Here is an 8,349-nt window from a genome sequence, read left to right as displayed (position 1 = left end):
CTCTTTCGAATTAATGTTTTTGTGTCCTTTGGGTAAATACCCAGGAGTGGAATTGCTGGATCATATTCAAAGTAGGTAAGCTGTGCCAAAAACCCACATGCCCAAAAATGACTGGATCAAGAAGCTGAGGTCTGCATACTCGGTGGAATATTACTCGGCGGTCAAAAAGATAAACTCATGCCACTCACAGCAACATGGATGGAGCTGGAAGGGATTGTGCTTAGTGACATAAGCCAGACAGAAAAAAGAAAAATACTGATGGTTTCTCTTCTAAAAAGGAAGATGGGGGCCCGAGTAAGGGATCAGTGGGGCGAGTAATCATCACAACAAAGTAAACATCAAAATCAGCAGGCATCTATAAGCCGGAGACATTCCTGGGGGGTCGGAAATTGGGTCAAAACAAGGTGGGAAGGTACAAGGGACTGCAGGGGGGTCTCCGGGGGCCACGCATGAGTGGGTGAAGCATAACCATGAAAATGAGGAATGAAGTAGAAAGTATTTTTAATAATATAACAGTTTATATCTCCATCGTTCTGTGCCTTTTTCCATCTCAGTTGTCATCCCCGTGGGCTTCCCGTCACATCACCCTGTGCCATCACCAGAGTCCAGTGAACTTTCCTCCCCCCGCTGTTTGTGACCCCATTCCCCGCTCCATCCCCACAAAATGTCTCTGGTCTATTTTTAAAAATTAAAATTAAAAAAACTAATACACATTTGCGTTTGTCGATTCGAATCTGCAAACACGCGGCCACACCCGAGCTCCAGGCGGCACCAGGCCAGCCCAGAGCGCCACTGGCCAGCGGAGGGCGCCGCTGCCCAGGGCGGTCTCGCTCGGACGCCGAAGCAGTGGCCAGGACTGAGAGCCGCAGCAGAGCAGACGTGCGGGAAGTAAAGAACTGTCAGCAGACACCAAATGACGCGCCGGTCCTGCCCGGGCGCCCCGGGCGCTGCGGACGGCTGGCCTCCGCGGTCTAACCGCTCGCTCGTCCGCGCGGCACCTTCTCTGCTTTCAGCTGGACTTGGGGGAGTCGAGCCCCCGGACCGAGAGCCCGCCGGCGCCGCCAGACGCTGCCTTTCCCGGGACGCGGGTCGCGTGTGCGGGAGAGGGGTGCGTGCCTCCTCGCTGGGACGCTCCAGTGGCACGGCCGCGCTCCAGGGGCCGTCTTGGTTTGAGCCACTTCTTCGATACCTGGCAACATTTGACGGGACACGGACTCCTTGGGTCCCGCGGTGGACTACTCGTGGCCTGCACCCGCCACGGACAGTGCCTGTGTCTTCGCTGTCCTTCGCCTACTGAGCAGACGGTCAACGGTCCCTCACCAGTGACGACCCCGACTCTCTTTTAAAGATTTATTTATCTATGCACACAAGAACTGGGGTGCGGGCCAGAGGTGCGGGGGCGGGGGGAGAGCATTCACCAGAGTCAGAGTGGGGAGCAGGACAGGCGGATCGAGTGAAGTCCACTGCTGAGGGGAACAGCGGGCGGGGCAGGAGGGGGCTGCCGCGCCCTGGGGGTCACCGCCTGGGCGGGGATCGAACTTGCCTTGCAGTGGCTGCGGACAGTGTCACAACCCGTTGTGCCACTGAGGAGGGTCCGACCCTGACTTTTAAAAGACCAAAAACATTTGACTTCACTTCTAAAAAATGTAAACGCTTTCGGAAAATTTAATTGATATCAAGCCCTGAAACCGAAGGCCAGTCGAAACATAATTTCCCCTGCTGTCATCTCCCTACAGGACACTCACGGTGGACATCTACATGAGTAGAGGACACCCACGGTGGACACACACAGCCCACAGATGCTGACACAGCCTCTCGAGACCCACCACGGGCGGGAAGGCATTTGAGCGTTTTCCAATAATTCCCTTCTTCCTCCTTCTAACGAAAACTAAAACTTCTCCCTAAATTTGGCACTTCAAACATTGACTTGGTTCCCGAGGAAGTTGGGGACATGAAATCTACATCCCTAAGGCAAGAGAAAGCGTGGGCATTTAGCTTCGGGGAGGAGCCCCCCAAAAGCTGCGTCGGAAAACAACCCTTTTACCCGTCTTGTCTGGCTTTCTCTGGAACGATGATCCTCGCTAATGGCACTAAATGGTCCCCCGAGATCGAGAGGCGCTTCCCGAGCGCCTACAGGTGATGACGCTATCGAGAGGGGCCACGCTGGAGAGTCCCGGGCCGGCCGCGCCCTGACTGCAGACAGAGCCTGCCCACAGTTCTGGGCAGCCATGTCCTGCAGCCCTCAGACGCCCGTGCCGGGCAAGCAGGAAGCCGGAGCAGCGCTGGGGAGAGCCCGAGCCCGGTGTGGGAAGGAAGGACGCGGTGAAGCCTCGTTTCCCTTTCTGCCGCGTGGCAGGAAGAGGCCCGGGAGAGCGGGACAGGCGCTCCCCGCTGCCAGCTTTCCCACGACCCCACCAGCGCTGCGCACCGCTGGCCGGGCGGGGGGCGCCCCCACCCGCCGGGACCTGGCAGGGCCTCCGGGACCTACCGCTCGTCCCGGTGGCTGCAGGCGCCTGGGGACACCGAGCGGCCGGGCCTGAGGGCTCTGGTCTGCACTCAGGCCATCGCTCCAAGATGGAGAAGAGTCAGTCAGAGGATGAGCAAACGGGCGGGGGGCGGGGGGCGGGGGGCAGCAGGAATCAGACCCTCGCTGGCTCTGCTGGGGCCTCTCACTTGCCTCTGCGATGAGTCTCATGCGGACCCGAGCTGTCAGGGGCGCCCAGATCAACGGCCTTGCCTGAGGGAGGGCCCCGCAGCAGCATCGGGCTGCTTTCCGCCAGACTTGCCATGTTTTAGCCCTTTTCTTCAGACACAGTGACCTGGACTTCCTGCGCGTAGACCCCAAGATTGGTCTTGCTGTCGAACTAATTCTGAGCTCTGCTCAGGCCTCTGGGGGCCGGGACCCCGCAGGGGCGTTGCCTTCTGCAGAGCCGAACTCCGGCCAGAGCAGCACCGGGAAGTTCGGTTTCTACCCCCGGGTTCTGCGGCGGCGTCCAGCCCGCATTTACTGCCACGCCGGCCAGCGGCAGGGCCCGCGAGGCGGCCACACGGCGGCTCTGAGCCTCAGCTGGGCGGCAGGGAGGCCGGCGCCGCCCGGCCCGGCAGGACACTCGGGGACGAGACCAGGGGCGCGGCCCGGGGAGCTGTGTCAGGAAAGGCGCCGACACCTCTCTGCCCCCATTTCTAGCCGAAAAGCAGGACCAGCAGGCCCCCTCTCTCCCGCACAAGGCATCGCCCGGCAAATGGGGGGACGCGGCAGGGCCTCGGGGACGGCGGGAGGCGCGCTGATGCCGGACCCTCCGCGCCCCGCTGCGCAGGTGGGCCCCGGCCGGAGGCCTCCGGGCTGAGCCGCTCTCAGGACCTGGGCGGTGGCCACCCCGGTCCTCGCCCTCAGCCTCGCGCTGCTGACCCGCCAGGACGGTCGTCGGGGCACAGCCTCAGAAGGGGCCTCAGAAGCGGCTGCACGAGAAGGAGCCGCCTGTCGCCATCTGCAGCTGCCAGGGTCTCGGGGCCCACTGGGGTCCCGTGCGGCTGGGGTCCGCGCCTGTCTGCTTCTGGGCTGGGTCCTTTACCTCCAGACACGGAGGGGGCCGCCCGGCTGTCCCCTTGGCTCGGCCGGCCGCACGGACACAGACGGGGTCTCGCGCAGCCGTCGCCCTCCCCGACCCTGGGCGACCCAGGCGTCGGGCGACTTCCAGTAAGCAAGACGCTCCCAAGGGGAAGGAGGAGAGGCGAGGAGAGGCACCGTCCGTCCAGGGTCACCGGGTGACCCTCCTCGATCTCCAGACGCCGGGCGGCGGCCAGCGGGCCGGCGGGCGGCTTCCTCCCCTGAGTGGCCACAGGCAGGAGACAAAAGAAATGAAATGTGAAAGAAAGACGGGACCCCTGTCCGCGTGCGGCTGGCGGCCACCCTCGGCCCGGCTGGCCCCCAGCCTGCGTGCACGTCCTCTGGGGAGGCGCTCAGCCTGGGGCGGGAAGCCTGGCCGGCTGTAGGAAATCAGCCTGAGAAAACTCCCGGGCCCGTTTCTCACGACGGGAATGGGGGTACTTACTGTGGGGGCGACCAGGTGCGGCGGCAACAGAATGACTGCCGGTGGCACTAGACAAGGGCCATAAGGAACTGGGCCTCGTCGGGGCCCAGCGACCAGTCGCCCCTTTGGGATCTGAGCCGAGAATCTGTGCGGGACCCTCTGCCCTACGGCGCCCGGGTCGCTGCGGGCCCCACCCAGGGGCCGGTCTCAGCGGCTGCCCGGAGCAGTAAACTGAACTCGCTCAGCCTTTCTGCCTCCCTCTCTCTTCCCTGCGGCCGGCCGGTCTCAGAAGTCGGGACAAAACATTTACTTAGAGTCTGAGGCAAACAGAAAAAGGGGGGAGGGAGGAGAAGGGGGGGCCTTAGAGATAGAGAGTTCTGGACAATTCCTGAAGACTTCCGTCGCTAATGACTCTGATGCTCACTGGGCTGGAGGCAACTTGAGATTTCTGCAGTGGCGAGGTCACGGGAAGGGGGGAGCTTCAAGAACCCCGGCCCCAGCAGGCCGCCTCCAGCTCTCTGGTCTCTCCTGCTGGGGCCGGACAAGTCCCCAGGTGGGGGAGACCACAGTGTGCCAAGCCTGGGGCTGGCCTTGTCGCCAGCTGCTTCGAGGGCCCCGGAGCCGCCGGCTCGCCATTTTGCAAAGGCTGCTGGGTCACAGAGGGGTGTGTGGGGAGCTCCAAGGTCAGACAGGGGCCTCCTGAAGCGGCCAGACCCCACCCCGCCGCCCGGGCCCCCCGCGGCCTCGCACGGACCACACCCTCGTCCTGACAGGTCTTGCTGTGCCGTCTCAGCGGGAGTCATGCTCTCCGAGTGGGTCGGCTCCCGCATGACCGCTGCCCAAGGTCAGTCCAGACACCAAGGCCAAACTCACTTTAATAATAAAAGGGCACCGGGCCCCCTGGGGGCGCAGGGGTGAAGCCTCAGCTCGATCAAGCTGTCTCCAGCCCCCGCAGCACGAGTCCATCCCCACCCAGGGAGGGACCCCCAGGGCGCTGCAGACCCCTCCTGTCACCCCACTGCACCCCTCAGCAGTGTGGTTCAGTGGATCCCCCTGTTCTGCTCCCCACTCTGTCTCTGGGGAGTCCTCCGGCCCGCACCCCCGTTCTTGTGTGCATAAACAAATAAAATACATCTTTTTTAAAATAAAAGGCACCCAGTGTGGCTGAGGCTTTATCCTGGAACCTGACATACAATGAGCACGGTCGGTTTTCACACTCGTATTCCACAGTGCTGCACGCGCACATGTGATCCGGCCGCAGAGGCCTGGGACGCCCTGAGGCTCAAGGGTACCTGCAGATTCTCAGACAGAATGACTCGAACGCCGGCTGGCTTCTGGCAGCATGTGCCCCGCCGGCCTGGCGAACGTACTGGCTGTGTGAATGGCAAGGACCCTCCATCCCACGAACGCGGAGGGTGCTGTGCCCTGAGCCTTTCTGTCTCCAGCTCCCTTCAGCTGCTGACGAGCCAAAGCCCAGCGTGACGGTGGCAGGCGGCGGGGCCCTCGGGGGTGCTTCGGCCGCGAAGCGGACCCTCCTCACACTCGCCGTCGCGTGAGGGCGTAAGACGTTGCGAAGCCAGGCAGAGGCCCTGCCCGACTGTGCCGGTGCCCATGCGCACTGGGGTGACCACGGCAGTTCCAGCGTGCGCAGAAGCCGCAACGACGCCGGGCCAGCACAGGCCGGGCAGTGTGGCCAGTCGGGCGTGAGTCAGGCTCCAGGACAGACGAGGGGAAGTGCATTGTGGGCAGAGGGCGCTGCGCACAGGGTCTGAGGGCGCGGAAGCCTGTGGCGCAGCGAGGAACTTGGGCTGGGCACTGAGGGCCCATTCTAACACCGGCCAGCCGCGGACGAGGTCGGCGCGGGTGACGTGGCGACGAGGGGCAGGCGCTGCTCTGTCTCGGGACCAGGTTTCTGCACCACAAGGCGGCCAGCGACACCCCTGGCCTCCACTGGCCGGCCGCCAGTAGCAGCCCTCACACATGCGGCACAGACAAAGCGTCCCAGGGCAAAGGGCCCCAGGCACGGGCAGCTCCCGAGACGCGGCCGAGGGCAGAGGGCCACGTCTGCCGAAGGAGAACAGTGCAAAGAACAAAGACAAAAAGACCGGAGAGGCGAGAGACCACGTTCCCGGAGACGGAAGACACAGGAGGACATCCGCGAGGACGGGCACGAGGCGCTTGAAGGCCGCGGAGGAACGTGGAAGGTCAGAGCGAATTCTGAGGTAAAGGTCAGGGCCGAGATGCTCAGAGGAAAAGGTGAGCTTGACATTTGAAGGAGAAGACAGGAGCCAAAGAGCAGCTGGGCGTGGAAGTGGACCCCACGGCCAGCAGGCCCGCGCCTGGGCGGGGGCTGCGACGTCGGGGCCTTAGCGGAGATCGGGACAACACGCCGCCCTGAGCTGACAGCAGCACACGCCGCCTCGCCCCTCATCCAGCGTGCTGGCGTGCAGCGCTGACCCCCAGCCGGCAGCTGTGGTCACTGGCGGCCGCGAGCGTGAGGCTGGCGGCGGTGGGGCTGGACTCGGCCCCGAGCACCCCAGCAAGACACCGCAGGGCCCAGGCCCGCCGCCCGGTCTGAACACCCCCACCCCCCACCCCAAACGCCTTCCGGTGCTTTCTCCACGGCCTTTGAGCTCCTCAGCCAGAGGTGATGTGCCGAGCGCTAGGGCTCAGACCTGTGTCCCTCCCACCCCCGGGAAGGGTGTGGGCACCTCTGGACGGCACAGGTGTCGTAAGAGGCATCACGGGCTTGGTGGCCTGCTGGTGACCCCAGACTGTGAGCCGGGCCAGCAGCACGCGGCACCTCAGAACCACGGTCTCTGCGCGTCTCCAAGGGAATCTCCGGAAGATCAGGTCTATGGGAGGCCTCCCTGGGGCGCAGCACTGCCGAGCCAGAAGACATAGGTGAAGTTCTTTATCTAAAGACTAGATAGTAGAATCCTCAAAGACTAGTCAGAATACTTTTGTGGATTGCTTTGAGGTGTGGAAGGTAAAAGACCTGACTAGTTCTAAAACAGGCGACCTGGATGAATTTCCACATCTAAAGGCCAGACAGTAGGAAGTTTGAGTAATTCTTTAGAAGTTGAATAGAAGGCTGGGTGAGATAGTAGAATGATAGGATTTGGGTTTTCCTCCATCAGAAACAGCCCTTTTGCCTTTATTGATCAGCCAGTTGTCAAGTCACTTTGACTTCAGAGGAATGTCTCAGCCTGGTGCAGTGCTTGCTTGTCAGGGCAGGCAGGCCTTCTGCGGCTGAGGCAATCCAATTGCAAGCTGAAAATTGCTCAGAATATTTTGATATTACGGTTATACAAAAAAGGGAGGTCAGAACATAAGTTAGCAGTGGAAAGTTTGACTTTTCAGAGCTTTTCCCGATCTGGAATCTGTCCGACGATAGACGTTGCATACCTTGTGTCAGGCTTCAACACCAGTTGAATCCCCAGCCCCGAGCTGACCCGCCCGCTACCCCAGCAGTGGACTTGGTCAGCGGGCCTGCTCTGCTCCCTGCTCTGTCTCTGGTGCAGCCTCTCACCGCCCCTGCACCTCCCGCCTGTACCCCAGGAACTTGACTACTGTAGGCCGTGGACTTTCAGTCCTTTGGAGGAAAGGACGGGATGCAAAGAGCAGCTGAGCTTGGAAGTGGACCCCACAGCGAGAAGGCCCGGGCGGTGACGTTGGGGCGCCCGGGCGCCTTCAGCAGTCACGGACTCAGCGGACAATCAGTTGCACTCAGCAACTACCAACTGTACTCTTTCCTTCCTCTTTCATGTATTTTTTTCTATATAAAAAGCTGGCCGTCATAAAAAAATTACCCTCCCTCCTAAGTTAACATGGTTTTTTATTTGTTTTCAGCAAACAAATGAGCTAAAAAGAAGGAGGTGTGCTTCTAGCTGGCTTGTAAGTAATCAGAGGTACAGACGTTTCTTCCAGAATCATCCTACACATGGCAAGCTGGGGGGGGGCGGTTCCTGAAAGCTGGGCCAGGCGGTTTGTCCACTGGACCAGCCTCATCTGTGGCTGACCCACCAGCGTCCTGCCTGCCCCTTACTCCACCACCAGCTGACCATTTCCGCAACAAATGAGGCTTCCTGGCACCGGGGGTCAGTGAAGCCGCCCTCTCGGGCACTGACAGCCTGGTGGAAAACCAACGCCCGACCCGATGGCTTCAGCCGCCCGCTCGCCAGACGACTACAGTTAGACAAACAATAATGAAGTCGTTGCTGGAGGTGAGCATTGGGAAATGCTACTGAGCAAGGCAGAGCAGGTCCTTGCCTTGAGGGCTTGTACTGGGGTGGGAGTCAGGCGGACAGAGGCGGCG

Source organism: Condylura cristata, unplaced genomic scaffold (assembly GCF_000260355.1).
Source record: "Condylura cristata isolate star-nosed mole 26May11 unplaced genomic scaffold, ConCri1.0 scaffold00022, whole genome shotgun sequence".
NCBI lineage: Eukaryota > Metazoa > Chordata > Mammalia > Eulipotyphla > Talpidae > Condylura > Condylura cristata.
The sequence above is the reverse complement of the archived record's forward strand: the minus strand, read 5'-3'. Positions refer to the sequence as shown.